Consider the following 21,386-nt stretch of genomic DNA (forward strand, 5'->3'; position numbering starts at 1 on the left):
CATCGGACTAGCGCAAGAGGGTGCATATAAAGTGATTTGACGACTTCCCGATTGCCGATATCACATCGCATCGGGGGTAAGACCTGGGCGCCTTATTAGGGTACATGGGGTGCTGCCGAATGCCGATTGCGAAATCGCATCGGATCGGAGTTTATAACTTTAAGCATTTTGACCACATGAGGCATCGCCGATAGCCGCTCGCCGATATCGTATCGCGTCGGGGCTTAGGTTATGCGCGTTTATAAGGTGTGCATGGAATATCGCCGATCGCCGATAGCGATATCACATCGGCGAAGATCAAGATACTACTTTAAGGTGTTTCTCATGTCATTGCGATATGCGATCTTGCGATCGCTTTATCGCAATAACAAAAGATTGTTTTATTATTGGAACACAATTATTCAAAAGGCTTAAATACATAAACTCATTTGATTATAAGGCCTTTTTGAATCAACAAAAGATTTTGATGCCAATCAAACTTTAAAAGGGACCCATTCCATATGTTAACATTTGTAAATAAAAATGATATGAAATGGGGGGTTGTTGTAGAGCACAACAATTGGCGATTCGCTGGAAGAACCAGTTATCTTTGAAACTAATAAAAACACTTAAGCTTTTCCAAAATAGAGTCTCGATTGGAAGGGGAAACTTCTAATATAACTGGATATCTGTGCATTCTGAACAAAGTGAACTTATTCTGTTAACTTCCTTCCCTTTTAGTTTCAAGAAAATAAATACATTTTAAGTTTTTAAAATAGGCCTTTGTTGGTTTATAATGATAAAATAGAAAACTTTCCCAAATCAGGTTTTATAATTAACCCCTCTGTCATAGGTAGAGCCTCTGTTGCCAGCAAACGTTTATAGTCTCGACAGGGATACCTTTTAACCATACTATTGTCCACTTTTCCATTCACATAAGAGTGTGATTAGCAGAATGAATCCAAAACAATTTTTCATATTTTGTATTTCATCTCCTTTTTCTTCTTTGTCCTTGATAAGATAAAAAGCCATTGTCTTGGTTTGGTGGCCAGCTATTGACAATGCCATTCACTGGTAGTAATTTAACTGAACAAGCTGGCTCGTGATGAGACCCCTTGTCTTGTAATTTTAAGCCATTACCCTGTTTTGATATGCAGTATTGGTAATGTCAGTCAAACTATTTTCCTATGAACATGGTAAGCAGGCTTGTAATAAGACCTCTTATCTTTAATCTTTTATATTTTAGAATTACACTCTGAGTAATCATAAAGTTTAGTGAATGGGGTGAACAATTTTCTCCTTAAGAGCAAATGGATGACAGGTGAAGAGTTGAAGATGCTGAAAATGGGTTAGTTTCTATCTTAAAATGGATAACCTTTGGAGACCAGTTTTGAAAACAGAAAATGATTCACAGAACTTTTACATTTTGAGAGGAGTCTTCAGAAGTTAGAATGTGGTTTCAGAACACAAAGATATCTAATTTCCTAGAAATTATCCCTTTTGGTCGAGGGTTCTATTATCTAAAAGCAGATATTCCTATTATTTTTGTGAGACAGCTTCTTCAAACACAACAAAAGGTCAATGGAGGATACTCTACAATTTTATTTTCTACCAATCCTACAAACTACACAAATCTACAAAGAAGAGAAGGGATTACCTTCTCAATTAAAGAATTTCTTCAAGACCAGGCCATTAATAGGGAGAGAATCTGTCAACCCTGATAAATCTTGCAATATAAAGGTTGAATGGCCTATCTTTTCACAGATCTGGAATGGTCCAAGCCACATTTTCTGAAATTTGGTATGCTTACCTTTATCTTCATGGGCCTTGTCCCATTTGAGAACTAAATCACCGACTTGAAACTGTTTGGAACCGGATGAGGCTAAGTCAAAGGATGCTTTGATGATTTGTTGATGTTTGGCATGAGTGATTCTGGCTTTTTCCCTCTCTTCTTCTAATTTGAGAATTTGGTCATGCCTAAGCTGGATAGAAGAAGAAGGAATCTCTTCAATGTACTGTACTAGGGCTAAAGAGGGTAGAACAAGATTGGTAGGCAATACTGCTTCTTTTCCATATACCAGATTAAATGGGGAGGATCCTATAGAAGCCTTTTGTGTTATTCTATCGGCCCATAATGCAAACATCAAAGATTTGTGCCAGTTCCTATGATTCTGTTCAACAGTGCGCTTAATGATTTTGATGAGATTCTTATTAGTAGATTAGGCTAAACCATTTCCCTGGGGATAATAATTAGCAGAATACTTCAGTTTAAACCCCCTCTTAATAGCGAAATCATATATAGAATTTCCTGAGAAATAGGAAGCATTATCAAAAACAAGAGCGTTTGGGACACCAAACCTGGTAATGATGAATTGGTCTATGAATTCGATGATTGCCTCTGAATTTGCTGTCTTTAAAGGAATAGCCTCCACCCATTTAGTAAAATAATCGGTAGCAGTGAGGATATACCTATGTTGTTTGGAAGATGGTGGAGTAATTTCCCCAATGATATCCAATCCCCATTGTTCAAATGGCTGTTCAATGTTGACTGGTTGCAGAGGGAAAGCTGATTTTCGTTGTCTTCCACTAGAAGTTTGGCAGTTGAAACATTTCCTTACATATTCATGAGCATCTCTAAACAGAGTAGGCCAATAATATCCAGCATGAATGACTTTGTGAGCTGTTGTGTCTGCTCCAAAATGTCCTCCTGCTGGTCCATCATGTAGCTCCTGCAAAACCTTTTGAGCTTCAGGTTTCTCAAGGCATCTTAACAGGATAGAATCATAATTTTGTCTAAAAAGCACATCATCAATAAGAGTGAAATTGTTTGCTTTTAACCTTATGGCCCTTTTATTTTTGTAAGATAAATGCGTGGGGGCATAGCCATTCTTTAAGAAAAAGATTAAATCTGCATATTGGGATTGAGAATCAGTGGCACTTAGCTGATTAACTTCTTCAATTGGGCTTGTATCTCCTGATTCTGGAATGTTGGATGCTCCTGCCAATATCCTGCAAAAACCTTGACCTCTAACAATCTTTGCTGGTTTAATTTCTAAGTCATATTCTTGAAGCGCTGTGACCCAATTTTCTCTTTTTTCGCCCAATTCCCTTTGGATTAATAATTGCCTGACTGCTGAAAAAGGGACTATAACTTTTGTGTGGGTTTTCAAAAGGAAGGATCTGTAATGCTTGACCGCTTTAAAAACCGCAAAGGCTTGTTTTTCTACGTCAGAGTAATTCAATTCGGCACCCTGAAGATTAGAACTAAAGAATGAGATAGGAGCTTCCAAGTTGTCCTCATTTAATTGCGTTAGTACTGCAGCATAAGATAAGTCGGATGCCATGGTGTACAATGTAAAGTGATTGGAGAAATTTGGAGTACTTAAGGCTGGGGCATTGATTATCGATTGTTTGATTAGATCAAAAGCTTCCTTCTCCACTGATCCCCATTTAAAGACCGAATTCTTTTTAATCATTGCTTGAAGGGGTAAAACAACTTGGGAAAAATCTGGAACAAATCTTTTAACAAAATTGATCTGGCCTAAAAATGACTGCATTGATTTCTTATTGTGAGGGAATGGAATTTCAGAAATTTGTTTGATTCGATCAGGATCAATATAAATGCCATGTTTTGATACGATAAAGCCCAAGAGCTTACCTTGATCAAGAGCGAAGAATGACTTTTTAGGGTTCAGAGAAATACCGTACCTTTTGCACCGTTGAAAAATTTGATTTAAGTCATGCAGATGGTTAGACCTCTCTTTAGAGAATACAGTTATATCATCTAAATAGACAACCACTGTTCTATTAATTAACCCTTTAAAAGTTGTATCCATAGCTCTTTGGAACGTTGCTCCTGCATTTATAAGTCCAAAAGGCGTTTTCTAATATGCATATGTTCCCCATTTTGTCCTAAATGTGGTTTTGAGTTGGTCATCAGGATGAACCAGGACTTGGTTGTATCCTGAGAAACCATCCAGAAAGGACATCAATTGAGAACCTGCCACAGATTGCAGTATTTGCTCCATAGTGGGTAATGGAAAATTGTCTTTTAAACTTGCTTTGTTGAGGTTTCTGAAATCAATACAAATTCGGATGTCTCCATTTTTCTTTCTGACTGGCACCATATTAGAAACCCAGTTTGAATGCCGAACTGGAAAAATAATCTTGGCCTTCAGGAGCTTGTTAAGTTCTGACTTTATTTGACTTTCTAAGTTTGGGTGTATTTTCCTTAACTTCTGCTGGATTGGTTTCTGATCGGGAAGCATAGGAATGGTGTGCTGGATAATAGATGTGTCATAAGTCTTCAAATCATCATATTTCCAAGCAAAAATTTGTTTGTTTTTCTTTAACAATCTAATGAATGCCTCCTTTTCGCTTGAAGAAAGTCCTAATCCTAAATTGATATTTTGAGGAGCTTGCTCGGTACCTAAATTTATCAATTCGAACCTTAGAGTAGAGCTTTGGAGCTTGGCATTAATCACAGGTCTAAATATGTCCTTAATATCATAAAGATCTTCTAGCTTTACTACAGGCTTAGGAATTGCATTTTCTGGGGGTGATTCTTTCATTTGTGAGTCATGCTCATTTTCTTCAATAATTTGGCTATCATAGGACTTCTCAGAGGTCAAGAATTGTAAAATATCCTCATCATGGTTGAACACCCTCCAATTAGTCACATTATCAGGAACTGAAGGCCTAAAAATCAATTCTACAGAAAATCTATCAAGGTTGTAGTCTTCAGAAGGCAAAAACTTAGAAGCTACATTGGCTAGTAGGTCAGCTGCTGAGTTCTGAGACCTAGGAATTGAGGAAATGTTGAATGCCGAGAAATGTGATGTAAGATCCTGCACTAGCGATTGGTAATGCTTAAGGTGAGTTGAGAGACAATGAATTGCATTTCGTACCTGTTTAACGATTATTTCAGAATCTCCAAACACTTTAAGGTATCTTACCTTCAGGTCGATTGCTTTATATAACCCCTGGATTAAGGCTTCATATTCGGCCGTATTGTTAGTGCATTCAAATTCCAATCTGCAAGACAACATTGTTTTCTCCCCATGTGGGCTAACCAAAACACATCCTGCACCTGAGCCTTCGCTTGACTTGGAGCCATCAAAATACAAAGACCAAAATGAAGGAACATTAGAGATTAAATTTACAGCTTTCTCATCAACATTGAAACATCTAGATTTATCTGTTTGTGAGAAATTTTCAATCTGTGATGACAAATGATTAACTGAGAAAGGTGAAGTTTGGGCAACGAAGTTGCCAAAGAATGATTCTGATGAATAATTCCCCAAAATGTTATTATTGAATGCCACCGGCGGATTTTCTTGTTCAAATTCAGTTACTGTGTGGGTCATATGTTTCTCCCGATCGATCCTTATTTGATTTGGCTTACCCTTATAGGGAAGCCACATGTGTGACCAGTCGGTTGAAATATACCCATGTAATTTTTCGGACCAATCCCTGCTTAAAATTAAACCATAAAACTCAGGTATATCAGCTATTAAGATATCAATTCTTTGTACTATTCTGGGATCAGCTGACAACCTGATAGTTACAGAATTAATTTCTCCCACAACCTGTACTTTAGTTCTGTCCAACTGTACAATATGGATGGCAGACTTCTGGGGTTCTATGTTCAGTTTAGAGCAAACTGAAGCAGGCATTATGTTAGATGATGCCCCTGAGTCAATTAAACAGTTGTGCAGATTTCGATTATAAATCTCGTAGGTTAGAAGGAATGGTGGAGTATGAGAGTTTGATCTATCCCCGATCAGAACTGAATCGGTAGCTTCAACCATACTCGGAGGAGGTTGGCCTGAATCATTAGCAGCTTTAGCACTGGGAAGAGGTGCAGAAGGAACAGCATTCAACTCTTTGAGAAGCAACTTTTGCTGATGCTTTAATTTACTAAGTTCGAACATGGTTATGTTTGCCTTAGTTTTCTTCATGTCATCAACAATATTGTACTCCATTGAATCGGATACCACCAATGTTTTAGATGTTGAAGGAGAATTAGAAGTTGAAGGCTGGTTTTGGGGACTAACTGCAGGTGATTTCTTTGGAGGTACTTTATCCTTTGTTGTGGCAGCACCTGCACTCCTTTTCTTTGAAGTGGCTTGGATAGGGTCAGGAGTACCTCTACTTCTTGTAGTGACAGGGAAGGCTTCTTCTTCGTTGTCAGTGTCAGAGTTAGGGAGTATAAAATCCCACATTCCATGACACTCAGCTACTTCTTCTTCATCATCTGTTTGTGAGGTTGTTTCCTCCTCTTCTTCCTCTTGTTCTGAGTCTGCATTAGATATAACATTCGGCGGTTTTGATTCAGTTCTTTTATAGGTTCTAAATGGTCTTTTGTTTGAGGTTTCGGCTACCTGCTTCTTTATATCGACCATTTCATTTGACAAAGTCTTCAGGACTTTTTGCAAACCTTCCATGTCGTATGGGTCTTTTGGGGTTTTCTTCTTAGAATCCTCTTTAAAAGAGACTTTTTTGGCTTTTCTGTCTTCCAGAGCAGCTTTCTTTTCTAGAGCATTTATGCGCTTTTCCACAGCAAGTGCTTCTTTCATGTTTTCGGCTAAGGTTGGTTTCCCATCCCTGTCTACAAAAATGGCTATATTGGCAGGCAAAGCGGTTATATACCATTCGCTGCGAATCTGTTCACTTGGTTTGGAAGCCGTGGGGATTTTATTCAGGAGCTTATTGAATCTAGCATTAAATTCTTTTATTGGTTCCCTATTTTCTATTCTCAGATTGGAAAGATCGTTTATTAAAGTAGCCAAAGACCGATCATCTCCATATTTGGTCAGAAACTGCTCTTGGCAAGTATTCCAACTGGTAATGGAACCAGAGGGTAGAGAGAAATACCAGGATCCTGCTGATCCTTGCAAGGTATAAGGGAAAAGCCTGACCACAACATCTTCTTCTGTTACTCCTTTCAAGTTGACTGCCAACATGAAATTGTTTATATGTTCCTCAGCTTGAGTCCCATTATCTGGATTAAACTTAGGTAGCCATTTTTCCGGAAGATCTGGTAATGGATGCAATGGTGCAGGCATATTGACTGCACCAGGTCTTGACCATGGATCTGCCATTATAACAGCAGTAGTAGAGGATACTATCGCTGAAGTTCCAGATGCCTGGGAAGGAAATACTATTGAGGAGTGAGCAGGTTGGGATATTACAGCACTTAGTCCCTGGTGAATATTGGTATGTGATGGAGGAGTGGGTGGTTGACTTTGCAGATGAGAAGCTGAGATGGAGGATATGGATGAAAGCTCCTCACTTTCAGATCCTTCAGTAATTTTCTTTGCCTTTTTCCTTTTTGGTAAAGGCAACTCAGTAGGTTCGATACCGAGTTTTTCGCTCTGAAGTCTGGTGAGAGGGTGAGGTAATTTGAACTGCGAAGTCGCACTGCTGTGAGATACTTCAGATCTCTGTGGCGAAATCGAGAAACTCTGAAGTTTATGGATAAGAGACTGAACTTCAGGTGATTCAAGACTTAATTGTTCTGAAGTATGATGGGCTTGAGCAGTGGTAGTTGATTCCTCTTCTTCTTGTTCGGATACTGGTGAACCAGCATGCGAATGGGAAGTCTGAGGGGATTTGGAGGGAGAATTACTCTTAGAATGGCTTGTAGATTTAGGTTTGCTTGCCATTCACAGTCAGGCCCTCCTTCTAGCGCCAAAAATGTTGATGCCCCGAAAATCGTTGCAACAACATTGGGGAAACCACCCGGTCCGGACCTTAGTACAGCTCCTTTTCCGTTTGGAATAGTGGCTCCGACTGGGGATAATGGGACCAGTTTCCCAAAAATTATAAGTAAACGGGATGGATGAGTGACTTATGGAATAAGATAACGATAAGCGAACAACTAAAACTATCGGCGAAATATACTAACTATAATCTAATCCCGGGACTTATCAATTTTTAAAGCGTAGCGTTTGATAATCTGTGCTTCAAGGCAGGCATATAGATGACTCTAACGCTAAAACATAGATGTTTAAATCATTCAAGATTGCTCTGCATAATTAGTTATGCAGAGCGATAACAGTGAATTACTACACTTTGTCATTCATATCATTGATACATGCATGATTAAAAGAAAAGGCATATCACAAAACATCCAATAGTGGAATGCAATGGAGATTTGCTGTTACAGCTCATACATATATTCAATAATAGCAAGAATAATAACACAGCAATTCATATAAGAGGAATGAATACAGATGCAGATAAAAGTACCATGTAAGCTGTTTATCACTCCAGTATATTAATCGCTACGTTGCAGTCCTTCCTTCAACTCAGAAAGCATTCCAAACAACAGACAATAGTGCACAATTGTATAAAACAGCTTTCCCGTTAAATTAAGAACCATTGGTCGAGTTTCACAAAAGAATATAGACTGAAGCACAGTAGTGCAAACTTCAGCCTTCAAGTCTATTACAAAATTTTACGACCCCTTCTGAAAACATGAAAGGGTCTATAAATACTAAACTAATCTAAATATCTAAGAAACTGAAAAGCTATTAAATCGGCATCAATAAATATTTCTTCCATCTCCCTTGGCGATCTGGCAGTCGGCAGCAATGATTCATCAGGTAGGCTCTTTTCCTTTAAACCTGAGCTGACATATCGCCAGCATTGGCTCTACTTCAGGTGGAGTGTTGAGACGCGAACTGAGCTGGGCATCATATGTGGCATCTTGAATGTCGGGGATTAGGCATCCGAGAGCATCTGTTAAACACTTGAGGGCCGACCTTTGTGTGTGTGGCTTGATTAGAAAGAGCCAATATGCCTCGGAGGTTAAAGTATTTACTCCAGCGATTAACCTTCCCTTTTCCTCCAAGTCATGATAACTTGTTTGTTCAATCATGTTTGCTGTTGTTATGCTTCCAGGTGTGCACTGGGAGATCATGTTTGCCAAATAGAGTGTGTTGTTGACTAAATCAATCATATTGCTGGCAATCAATTTACACCTTGAAGCTGCCCTTTCCGCTTTCATCACCTGAGTGTGCCATTCCATGAAGAGTATGTCCTTGTATGTCTCATAGATTCTGGGCAAGTTCACCGCTTTCCCCACATCATAATCCTGCCAATTAAGATATGCGACTATGGTTTCTTCGGCCTGATCTAACTCATTTCTGGCTTTCTCTACCTGCTGACATACTGCTGTAGTTAGTTCGCATAATGGCTCAGCCTCAATGAGTTGTCGGCATAGGAGCCTAATCTGAGATATTAATGCGCTATTTATTTGAGCTGCCTCGGCTCTGAAATCCTCCACTTTCTGGGTGCCCTTGATGTCTTCGAGCTGTGCTAATAGTTGAGCTATTTGCTCGTCTTTTGATTTCATCATTAGCTCATTCACTGTTCTCAACTGCGCCAATGCCTCCGACAATTCTTTCTGCTTCTGGATTGCGCTTTGGTCGATCCTCTGTTTCTCAGTCTGCAGTTGCTGGGTTAATAAATTATTTTCTTGCTGTTGTGCCAGCAACTGCTCTTCTGCTTGCGCTGCCTTGTGCTTCGCCTCGGTTACTTCTGCCTATAATGCACAAATCTCCTGGTCCTTAGTCTTCAATAGAAGACTTACCTCTGATGCCTTATCAATAGTCGCTGCAGAATATGCTCCTGCATACTGCGACAGCGTTGTTAGATCATCGGAGGGGTCCAATTCCTCCTTCCATACTACATTGCCTGTGACTGTTTGCTCAGGAAAGATAGAAGGTTGATCAAGCTTTCGTCTCTTCCTTGATCGCTTAACAACTGCTCTGTGCCTTGGGCTGTAGAAAACATCCAGGGGAGGAATATCTTCCACCTAGAGAACAATTTGATCGGAAGGGTCTTTAGTAATTACCTCAACATCCTTTGAAATGGGTGGGCCGCTGGTTCCGCTTAGAACCTGAGAAGAAGTGATACCTGGTGCATCGCTTGTTTTAGAGGTGTCTATATCTTTGGAGCCTTCCTTTCCACTGATAATGGAATCGAATTGGTTCCATTGCTTAAGCAATTCGGGATCAATGGTGGTCTGTTCATGCTGCTTTGTTTGGGACTGGCTCCTTTCTTTCTCCTGTTCTTTCTTTTGCTGCTCTTCTAGTTCTTTTCGCTGCTGCTCCTCTAATTCTTTCCTCTTTTTCTCTTCCTGTTCCCTTTTCTGCCTATCTTCCAATTCCTTTTTCTGCCTATCTGCCAGTTCTTTCTTTTGTTTCTCCTCTTCTTCCTTCTTCCTCTGTTCCTCTATCTCTTTCTGGTTTTTCTGTTCTTGATCCTTCTGCGTTTTCTGCTGTTTTTCTATCTGCTTTTTCTTTTGCCTCTCTGCTTGCTCTTTTATTTGCTTTTCTGCCTGCAGCTTCTTTTGCCTCTCCTCCTGTTGCTTCTTTTGTTGTAACAGGAGGTTGGCTCGTCTGTTGCCGACCAGGCTCGCTTGAAGAAGTCACCGGGTTTGTTGACAATAAATCTAGGGGCAGAGTTTGCAACCTCTGCTCTCTAAGTTTATTGAACTCAGTTAACGCCTCATCATTATATTTCATTCTAGCAAGCTCTTTGGAATGGCCTATTGTTTCGGAGGCCACGAACAGGTCATCAAACATATCCTCTTGATGGTCAATCTTTGTCAGTTTGGCCTGTTCTAAGGCAGTGTAAGCAGTTTTCTTTGGATCATAGAGTCTGTTTGGGATAGTGGCCAGGGATAAAGCTTGCATCTTTGTTGCCTCCTTTTCTGCATGCTTGAGATCATGCAGAGTAAAAACACCAATTCTCAAGGGAAAAGAGGGCCAGCCCCTCTTCTTTTCTTTCTTGAGAGTTTGTGTAACACTCTCGGCCATAATCTGGTAGGAGATTTCTCGGGCTAACAGTTTGTCTGGAATATATAAAGGGAGAACATGTGGCTTGGCTTGGCTCCTGAAAACCCTAACATAGGTAAAATGTTCTTCTCCGAACCAACTTGGTACGGCTGGTAAGTCGAAAGAAGCTAGATAGGAGATTTTGGGAATGGGCCTATCAAAAATGGAATAATGAATAGGAACCATAAAACCATTGCAAATTTGATACAAATGGTCCTTGTAAGAGGACTTCCACAATTTCTGGTGGTATAAATGAATGGGTGAGGGGTCTTGGGCGGTCCACCTCCAGCCGAGGATGGGAAACTCAGAATTAAAACATAATGTATCCATAATGTAAGCACTATAATAAAATGGTGGGATTTTCCTTTCGGTGACTATGGAATTGGCTCTAAAGTCATGAACAGCTACGGCCAACTTATCAGAGAGAATGGTGGCCCAATCCATGATTATACTATTTACAGCTGCTTCCATTAAGGGAACCATATCTATGTCAAAATTGGCCGAGTTGTGTAATCCCCATAGCCTACACATCATAATCCCCGCATAGCAATAGGGAGAAGCCAAAGAATCGACGAAGTACTTACCAGAGGTTTCGTGCTTGTGTTTGGCTAGATTCTGCCTCTAATCCCGGATGGGCTCGGATTGCACTTCATTGTCGGCTGCAAATTTCTCCACGAAAGCTTTGTTGTAGATTTTCTCCGGCTCGGGCAAATGATACATTTGCCTTAGATGCTCTGGCTTGAACGACCCGAAAATCCTTCCATCCCTTGTGTTAAACGTTCTATCGAAGATTGGAATTTCCTCGATCACCCATCGCACTACATCAGTGTAGGGAAGGATTTTCTCTCTGGCTGCTATCCTGTGAAGGAAGGAGTCGGCCAAATCTTTAAGAGTAGCATCGGACTTCTTTAACACGTCCACACTGGCTTCCGTCACTGTCACTTTTGGTTGCTCGGCCTCTAATAGATTATAAGTGCCCTGCCATGTAGTCCTAGTGAGACCAGTGCATGTAGTGTCTGAAATTAAGCCTTTTTTCTTATCTACGGCAACTTGTCCTGCAACAGATGTAGCAGCGGAGCCCGCAGTCCTTTTGGATTTCTTCCCCATCTTGCTCAGGCTTCTCTCAACAGACGGATTCTACACAAATGCAAGAGAAATCGTAACAAGGAAATAACAATGACAATCCATAGCGGGAAAGATATATCAGTTGAAGCGTGCTGAGATTAATTCTCAAAAGTGGCTACGGATCCAATCACTGGGAAGATATTGCAGATGCATTAATGGTGGTTTAAGGCCTGCTACCCATTAAATGATTATTACACCGTTATCCGGCTGAATGACCCTCTTAAGTGTGCAATAGATATTTTGGCGGTTGAGCGCAGGTGTTCGTTAATCGAAGGGGCAAGGTTTTAAATACAAATACATCACCTTATCCCTGCATTTAACGGCTTTTTTGAAATTCGCGCTTTATCAATCGGATAACAATATAACTTTTTATATCCTTACGTGATGACTTTTCGGGAACGCCGATCGCTGATAACAAATATCGCATCGCTTCGGGAATAGATGTTATACAATCATGAGCAAAGGATCCGGCCGATCGCCGATTGTGACATCGCATCGGACTAGCGCAAGAGGGTGCATATAAAGTGATTTGCCGACTTCCCGATTGCCTATATCGCATCGCATCGGGGGTAAGACCTGGGCGCCTTATTAGGGTACATGGGGTGCTGCCGAATGCCGATTGCGAAATTGCATCGGATCGGAGTTTATAACTTTAAGCATTTTGACCACATGAGGCATCGCCGATAGCCGCTCGCCGATATCGCATCGCGTCGGGGCTTAGGTTATGCGCGTTTATAAGGTGTGCATGGAATATCGCCGATTGCCGATAGCGATATCGCATCGGCGAAGATCAAGATACTACTTTAAGGTGTTTCTCATGTCATTGCGATATGTGATCTTGCGATCACTTTATCGCAATAACAAAAGATTGTTTTATTATTGGAACACAATTATTCAAAAGGCTTAAATACATAAACTCATTTGATTATAAGGCCTTTTTGAATCAACAAAAGATTTTGATGCCAATCAAACTTTAAAAGGGACCCATTCCATATGTTAACATTTGTAAATAAAAATGATATGAAATGGGGGGTTGTTGTAGAGCACAACAGTACCTTACCTCAAGGAGGATAAGGCCAAGGTTTAAAGATTCATCAGTGGACTACCTAGATTATTAGAGGAGGCCATCCGAAAATTGAAGCATTATTATGAGCAATCGAAGTGCAAAGATCTGCTAGAAGGAAGGCATTAAGGCATCTTTCATCAATCTAGCATGAGTGTAACCCGTAGGCCAATAATGTGGAAGGAATCAGACAAAAAAAGATGTAGTAACCCGACCGAAGAAAATTTTTGACGTACACAAGAAGTAGCTAGTGCACGATAGAAACCCTCTGAACCAACCAATAATGAAAGTTGACACAGAGGCGAGGAATCCACCAATAGGGTCAAATGGAAACCAAGGCACTGCATGAATCCCAATGTGTGATAATGAACGCTGATGTCGAGGGAAACCACTCAGTCAAAGACCTATGATACTGATCGATGTTGAGCACAAGGTGACCTATCAATAATGAAAATAGGGCCAGGGTGTGGCTCTAGGCCTATCCTCAGAGCAATATGTTGTCGTCGATAAGGACAAGACCCGCCAACAAGAAGTCAATGGAGACCTTCTCAAACTGGCACATGTAAAGGACCAATATAACTGATGTGATGATAGACAAGACACTAACAACCAGGGATGGCTGACTGAAAAATAGGTCAAGAGACACCGCAGAGAGGCTGACTCAGGCTTACTTCCCTTGAACAAAAGCATGACTTAATGATGACCATGTGGCAGCATATGATAACTCTGTATAAGCTCGTCATGCAGCAGGCACGAACGAACTCTCCATATGATCGGAAGAGATAACCAATCGGAGGAGAACCGACTAAATAAAAAGGTTATGGTGTACCTAAGTCAAACTAAATCCCGCCCAAATGGAGGAGAGACTTTCTTTTGAGTGCTTTGTTCAAGGGTGACACAACTGACTCTAGCTGCCAATAATATATGGAAATGTTGTCATGTTCCCACTCTTTTTTGGAATATGTAATTTTTTTGTATTTTTCTTTAAGCTGGAAAAAGAATAAAAGAATGCTATAGTACAGTGGAAAGAATGAATGTCAGTGAAACAGATGATCTAGTTCCTGGGATGGGAACATTCCTATGCTCAATGCAGGGAGGCGAAACTAGTCAAGGACAATCAAAGGGATGTTCCTTCCATGGGTCTGAGGGTGTGTTAAGTTGCAGAAGCTAAGGGATTGCAAGTTTGCTTTTGCAGAAGACATAGTCAAAAAGTGGCTTAAACACGAGTCCAAGTGAAGCCAGCTCAAGGCGAAAAGGTGCAAATAGTCAAAATGCAATGCAGTAGTACAACTCAACACAAAGGAGCCTCTAGGGTATAAGGCCAAAATGAAGCGAAGAAGCAAAGAGGAATGAGTCTTCAACGCACAAGTCATGGCGGGACTAGAGAGGAATCCCGAGCCTACTCAATGAAATAGCATGGGCAACCAATGTTAGTGAGGTGCTAACTACGATGCCCATGTAAAGGATGGCTCTACCATCGTGTCATGATTTAAAAATCAGCGAGTGAACATGGTTTACTAACCATAACACGATGGGATCGACCCTATGGCAAGTGTATCGACAAATGGAGGCTAGTATGCAAAATGCAACGGAAAAATGGTTTCCCTAACCTATATTCCAGTGAGTAAACGATACCTGCCATGACGGGTCAGCAGTCATGGAACCGATGTGAAATTTCCAAAAAAGCATCCAAAATGTCTTGAAAAAACAACCTATTCCTGACAATCCAAGCTCACAAGTTAAAAGATTCATGAGACGAAAAAAATCAAGTTTTGAAAAAATTTGACATTTTCAAAGCTTATAAAATGACTTTTTGACTCACCATTTGTACCATTTGTGTTGAGAGCAAAAGCTGTGGAGAAAAAAGAGCAAACTTGCCCCCCAAAGAATTGGACCGTTCAAATTGGATAAAAATCATTAGGTAACCCCCAATTCTAGCTTGCATTACTTTATGATTGTTTTTAGAAATTTTTATTGAGATTTTACTGTAGGAATTTATGTTAAAAATTTCAACGCGGTATATATGTGGGTTGAATATTATAAACCCACGTATACTCAGGCCCTACACATGACTGTGTATGAAAGGGACCCGTGTATACGTGGTTTGAAATTTAAACACAAAAAACTAATGGTTGAAACTTAATTTTCTTTCAGGATGACAATCACCTGGAGAGAGAGGGAGCATGCTACCATTGATAATGAAGTTATGAATGATCAACAAGCCTTAGATGCATTGAGGGGATGCAGTTTATTGAAATTTTTGAAAATGCCAAATATGAAGGCCAACACCCGCTTTCTTGAAATGTTAATCCACTACTAGAGTATCGAAGATAATGCTTTTATGATTGATTAAATGCCTTTGAGGATAGAGGTATAATATATTTACTTTATCACTGGTCTCTCCCGGAGAGGAGGAGTTGTACATTCGACTGGCTAAACATGAGGTAGTCTTTCAGTGGAAGACTACGCACATATATATAGTTCGGGGCATCCTGAGAAAATTGAAAGCCAGATTCCAATAAAACAGTAGAGAGTTTGTCCCTGAGAATCTTACTATTCACCATAGCCAGGATAAACAAATCAGCCTCATTGCCCCAAGTGTCACGACTATCCATGAGCTTGGCCATGGAGTGTCTCACTACAGTTTTTGATTGGTGTACACCTCTTCTTACCAACATGAAGAGCCAGTTGTCCTCCATTCAGAAAGGACAGACCAAAAACTTTGGATATGGGACCATTTTGTGCTCCTTCTTCTTCGAGAAGGTTCTAGGGCTACGTCCTAGAGTATCAATTTCTATCAGTAGCCCCCGAGATCCTCGGATGGGTAGGTGGGCCGACCTGATGAAATGCCTTGGAGGCGGAGACGTGCCGAGGACTGCTTTTGATGATGAGTTCTTCTCCTAGTGGGAACAACAAATCATCATTGTGGATGACTATCCCTATGCTGGCATGGATTTCAGAGGAGATCCAGACTTGGTGTTGCCACCAAACGTAGCATGGGGAGAGATAGGTAACCATTTTTTAAGTTTTATCAATTTTAAGATTTTTTTTATGTTTTTTAAATATGAAAATGAACTTAAAGATATTTTTGATGGGATTAAAATACTGATATAATGATCATGTTCTAGATGTGGGTCTGGTACGACCAGATGGATTTCCGCGGCATAGGCATTGCGAAAGAGGTGCTGAAGAGGCAGCTACAGAGACAGAGAGGGTCTTATACGCAGTCCAACGAAACTTGGTGAGATTGACTCACCGGGTACCAATGGAGGCCATAGAAGATCTACCTGAGGATATGCAGCGCCATGTGGTAGGAGTGCCACGCGACTAGGTTCGCCTTTTTCGGCGTGTGGCCAAAGCAGTGGTCACCTACTTAGCCGCTCATCCTGAGCCGAGTCATTAGATATACTAGACATGATTATGGGCATTTAGTCCTGATTTTGTATATTATTTTTGAAACACTTTATGTACACACGGGCGATTTTATGATATATATACAGTTCCAGATTTTTGATGTTTGTTTTTATCTTGATGAATGAATGATATGCCAATCTAATGCTTGATTAGCGATAGAATCCGCTAATGAATTGTCAGATCATGGAATGTGAAAATAAGTAATAAAAACAAATGATCTTTGCAACACCCTAACTCTCAAAAATTGGTGATATAAATAAGGATCCCAAACCCGATAAATGTTACACTACCAGCTGTGAGTCAAGATATACTACCAACGAATCAATTCGATAACAAATAGCTTCGGATAGTAAATTAAGGATAGCAGTATATTCGGCAATATTATTTGACGCAGAACTAATACATACTCCCCTTGACACCATCAACCGACAAGTTGGATAATAAATCACCCAAGTTGCGAAAGCAAGATTCCGAGTTTGCCGACTAGCACCATCAGCGAATCCGACATAGACCAAGTCATCCATCAAGACCTGCCAAAGTAGATCAAAAGGTGTCGATATCACAAAAACTCCCAATAGAATATGTACAAAGATATAAAATATACAAAGAAGTAATTGCTCGGCCAAAACCTAAGCAAAATTCCCCTTAAGGTAGAGCCCATCAAGGGGCTCTGCCAGCTTGTTCCTAGAGATGTTTATAGGCACAGTCATTGAACCAATCAATATATTACCTTTGGCAGATAACTGTGTTGGAGCCAAAGGAACCATACAAACATCGCTAGTAGGCAGACTGGAGGACCTAGATTCGACTTCATGCAAAGGAGGATGAAAATATGAATGATGATGTAAATCTTCCAATGGTCGATCTACAACCGTCATTGCTTCGAATATTGCTTCATCAGATGGAAATTTTTTATCTAAGCAATCCAAAGCAGAAGTGGAGTCGAAGGTCCAAGTATGGGCCACATCACCATCTAACTCTTTTCCTGAAGAAGGAGTGGGATGGTCATCTGTAGAGTTATTGATAGATTCATATCTAAGCTCTATTGCAGACATAGGAGATTCTATTCCACCCACCTGCCATTCATCTGATGTGGTCGCAGATGAAGGTAAGGTCCCAGGATCTGAAAAATAATGAGTTGGAACAAACTCTTTCAATAAAGCATCCTTGGAGGATGAAATTGTATCGATTCTAGCTATAGGAGGGGGAAGATCAAATACACCCATCAAGGAAGAATACATCCCTACTCCTAGATTCTCTATAGGTTGACGAGGATTATCCACCATTGGGACGGTAGAATCCAAAGTTGCATAAGGATCACCTGGAGAATAATCCAATTGATCAACTTTAATAATTCTCCCCTCATGAGGAAAACAAAGGACGCAAAACAGAGTCGAAACTACGACATCCATTTCATAAATCCAATTCCCTCCTAAGAGGAGATTGTAATCGAGGTTGGCATCAACGATTTCTAGTTCAACATTAACAATGTTTCCTCCAACAAATATATAAAAGGCCAGGATAATCATGTGTGGCCTATGAGAATGTCTGTCAAATGTTGTCAAGAGAGTGGGTGAAGGAATAGCCGAAGGCAATCCAATTGCCTTCCAACATGACATAGACATGACACATGTGGAAGCTCCCTCATCTATAACTGTCCAAAAAATATTGGTTTTCTGGTAAGTAGACTTTATCTGGAAAGCCATATGATGAGGAAGTCTCTTTTTGACATTGTGCATATCAAAAGTGAGAGCTAAAGAATTATTTGGATCTACTGGGGCATTGTTGAAAGCAAAGCACTTATTTGAGTTGGACACGACTGGAGTACCTCTAAAGCAGACATAACACATGGACTTTGAGCCAGATCTTCTACAATGGAGTATTTTTGGGTTGCCCTAGCATTAGGGTTGATAGTCACGCGCTTGGCGGATCCTTTCGGTATCTAAGGTATAGACTCGATAGAGGGTCGCTCAATATGAAGTGGATCTGTAGTTCTAGGAATAGATTTATCCTTGGATGTTTCAGCTTCACCATAATCACGTGACCGTGTAGCCACATTGATGTGAGAACCCATCATGAAAACATTTGAGGAATTGTCACCCTCCTAGTTGCCCCCTGCAGAGGTACCAGGGTTTGAATTCGCGCCAACAAGCAACTGTTGCCCTTGGGGGAAAGGGTTAGTTAAGACAGCTTGGGAGTTAGAATACCGTTGCTTCACTAACAAGCGCTGAGCATCTTAAATTTTCGAGCAGAGATGAGTCAATTGATCTCCACTGCATAACTTGCATGGAAATTTAACTTTCTTCTTAAACTCTTTTCCACCCTCACTAGCATTATTACTAGGCTTATTCGCATTACCCTTCCCATTTTGATTCTTCTTTTTACCTCCCTTCTTTTTCCCATTGGAATTTTTATTTCCTTTGGGGATAGAAGCCTGAATGGTGTTTACGGAAGAAGGTTGAGAAGGTGAAGGAGTAGACAGTGCAGCCTTATTGGAAGAAGAAGTTTGTAAAGACAACTGCTGCAATTGGCTCATAAGGTTCACTGCATTTGCATCAATCAATCCAACAATACCATCAACATGCAGGCTTGGCTTTAGTTTGGCTATATCAACCATGGATCGATGGCTTCAGTTTGGCTATATCAACCCTGGATCGAGGAGCATCATGCAAGATTTTCTGAAGAGTCCTAGACTGAGAATATATGAGTTCTAACTGTTGGGCATGAAAGATAGCCCGCTCTTCGGAATAAACTACAGAAATATTAACATCCTTGGAGATCTCGCGTTGTAATGACTTTAAAAACCATTCGAGACAGAATTCAAGTGGAATTTCGGCTTTAATGGGCCTCTTTCTCCATCTCCATTCTTGGATATGATGCGAAATGTGAGTAACCGTGTCCTGATGAAAATTAGCTAGAAGTTTAGTTTTAGCTTCGTAATGGACAGGCAACTGAAAATGGTTTAAGAAAATGTTAGCAAATTCAACGAAAGACATAAAGGTGCCCCCTGGAAACTCTATATACCACTTAGCCACATTCCCAGTTAAAGTGCGTTGAAATAGTCTCAACCTAATCGAATCATCGATTAGGGAGTTTGATGAGCATCATAAATGGAACGTGGTTACATGGTCGCCCGAGTCTTCACCACTCTTCCCTTCGAATTTTGGAATATCTGATGGAAGTTTGGTTGGGACCGGAGGCCAACCGGATTATATCTAATTAGATCATTCGTCAACTTAGTCAAGTCTGGTAGATTTAACGTGGCCAAAAAAGAAAGTCTCAGAGGACCTTGGGGATTCCACCCAGATTGGGCGGGGTTCCCAAAAGTCTGAAAAGAATGACCTGGATTTTGAAAGGCACCAAGTTGCCCGAAGTAACTAGTAGAACATGCTAAACCAAAAGGTGAATCTTGTGGTCTAGCAAAACTCAGAGTTTGACTAACTCCAGATGAAAAACCTCCGTAACTGGCAAAGTTCCCTCCTAACGAATTATTGTAAGGATCTGACAACCCTTGGTAAGGGTTCCAAGCATTAGCTAAGGGTGGAAAACTTCAAAATGAATTGACCGAGGAGTTACAACACATTCCCTTGTTGGCCGAAAAACAGATTCCCACCTTTGATCCCACTAACCGTAGGGTTAGTCCAACTCTAAAAAGGATTGTTGCCTTGACTCGTGAAAGGAAAAGGCATAGAACCTACCATCGGATTGGAATGTGGTATATGACCACTTCCAAAAGGAAAACCCTGAAAAGAAGTCGTTCCACTCATCATGGACGTGGAGGAAGTTGATGGTACATTCAATGGAGCTGAAGGAATACCTTGAGAGGGCATTCCAAAAGGGAAGAATCCAAAACTGGATGCATTGGCTTGGGACCTTCCACTCATCGACAGAATGGAAGTAGACCTAAACAAGTATGTGTGGCAGTAGACCCAACTAAAGATGTAGAAGGGATGGAAATACTTCCTCCCCCTTTTACTGATATAGGAGTCTGCATACTCGCAGCACTCATGGTGGATGCCATGCTTCCAGCAGTGGTCATCGAAGGGATGTATGTGTGTGGACTTGGGCTTAAAGGCTTGTGTGTCAGAGTTCTAATGTATAACAATACGTCCGGATGATCAGAAGGGAGAGGAGAATTCGGAGCCACAATTGACTCTGAGAGCTCTTCTACCTCAATATTATCTTCCGACTAGAAGAGTACTCGAGAAAGAACTGGTGTGTTCCTCTCTAACTCTGTGGTAGTACCAGGTCTACCTTGTACACTGATGCCCCCAAGCAGAGGATCAATCTCCGATGTGCCAGCTACCACTGGTTGAACACCACTGGAAGAATCACTCCTATGCCTTCTAGGAAGGCTCTGAACTCGCAGGTGAAATCCCACAAAGTCTATGGGACCGTCTAGTGATCAGTCAGCCACTTTGAATTATTTTAATAAGATCTACTTAAAGACTCAAGAAAATTGAAAGTTAGGTTGACTAGGAGCACAGAAAACACACTAAAAATGTCCCTAAAGAATTCAGCAGTCAAACAACTTCCAAGTATTTCCGCTCCAGGTGATTAGGACCAGACATCAAAATACAAGAAAGTGAATATAAAGGGCCTTCCAAAAATAAATTGGGGTAATCACACCCCAGGTCTACTAGCGAAGGTATCAGAGGTAGTTACGCTGACCTCTAGACAACAGCCTTTGCCGATGCAAGCCCCCAAGCTTCGCAAGGGTGCCCTCCAGAAGTACCACATCAACCTTAGGTGCCACGGGATTCCCCTTCGTAGCCACCTATGTAGATCCCTAGGATTGGCAACTAAAGACACCAATTCATATCAGAAGCTGGGTGGAACAGTCATGAGGTAAGATTCGACAAGTAAGAGAGGGGGTATCTCTTGTCCTTATCTTCACAAACCCTCGTGCTTGACTCCCAGTCACGAAGCTTTCCCGGCCTCCCTAATGCTATTGGATT

The sequence above is a fragment of the Pinus tabuliformis genome, chromosome 4_1 (genome assembly GCF_031772625.1).
Source record: "Pinus tabuliformis cultivar Carrire ecotype Pingquan chromosome 4_1, CPIR1, whole genome shotgun sequence".
Taxonomy (NCBI): Eukaryota; Viridiplantae; Streptophyta; class Pinopsida; order Pinales; family Pinaceae; genus Pinus; species Pinus tabuliformis.